The following is a 1661-nucleotide window of genomic DNA, read 5'->3' on the forward strand; positions in this document are numbered from 1 at the left end:
ACACACACACACACACACACACACACACACACACACTCCTCTCCCACTCCAACACACAGCACACACATAAATAACACACTACATGCCACATACCACACATCACACACACTATACACACATACAAACTCCTCCCCCACTCCAACACGGCACACAGAAATAACACACATACATGCCACACATCACACACGCCACACAGGCATACCACAGACAAATAACACCCATATATACCACACACAATAGACACACCACACATACACACCACATACACAAACACCACACATACCACACATGTATCACACAAACACACCATACACATACCACAGATATACACCACACACATACCACATATATACACTGCACACAGACACCACACATATATACCATGTGCACACACACACCACACACACTACACACAAACATCACACATACATATCACATACCACACACAACAAACCCACCACACACACGCCACACATACCTAACCACACACAGCACACACTACACAAACACACCACACATATATCCCACACAGAACACATACACTACACCACACACAGCACACATACACACCACACACAAACATTACACATACATACCACACACAACACACACTACATAAACACACCACACATATACACCATACACAAATACCATGCATATGTAACACAACACACAAAAACCACAAACACCCCACATACACAGCCCGCATACATACCACATACAACATACAACATATACCACACACAGACACCATACATGCATACCACACACAAGACACACAACACACATATACACCACACATACATGTCACACACAACACACACTCAACATGCATACACATTCACACACAGAAACAACACACATACATACCATACACAATATACATGCACATGACACACAAACAACATACATGCATATCACATGCAGAAACAACACACATACATACCACACACCACACATACACAAGCAACATATATACATACCACAGACAACACACATCACACAAACACATCACACACACCCATGCCACCCCTACAACACATACATACATTAAACCCCACACCAGGCTTGCAAGATGTGAAGCAAGTCCTGACGTCTCCTCTCAAGTGAGGATTATGACCCAGCCTGAAGTACCCGGGAGACCACAGCAATTTAAAATGCTGCTGGCATGCGGCTAATTTGGTATGTCTTTGAGCTGCCTGGAACTATGCCTGGAATCGCTATGACTGGCAGGTGAAAGGAGAAGAAGTGAGTTTAGGCAGGCCTCGGCTGGGGATGTCAGGCCTCGCTGGAGCCCCTTGGGGCATGTAATGCATTGGGTGCCCTCTTCCATCCCCACATCTCTTGTGAGGTGGGATTTTGCCTCCTTGGGGCACGTTCTTGGTCTAATAATCCTCTCGGTCAGAGAGTTCTTCCTTGTGTCCAGCAGAAGTCTCTGCGTCTGCTCCGTAGCTACTGTCTGTGTCTCATTTGGCCAATTACACTGCACAGTGCTCAGTGGTGCTGCGCACGCGAGTGTCCTTGCATCCTGCACTGGGCGGCTTGCGGTGCCAGGTACAGGCCTGGCGTGTGTATGTTGTGTGTGGCTTCTTCAGTGGAAGAAAAGTTGAAGCTTGTTTCCTTGTTCCAATTAGCAAATGTGCCTGGAGGGAGGAGGCAAA

Source organism: Cebus imitator, unplaced genomic scaffold (genome assembly GCF_001604975.1).
Source record: "Cebus imitator isolate Cc_AM_T3 unplaced genomic scaffold, Cebus_imitator-1.0 Scaffold38, whole genome shotgun sequence".
NCBI lineage: Eukaryota > Metazoa > Chordata > Mammalia > Primates > Cebidae > Cebus > Cebus imitator.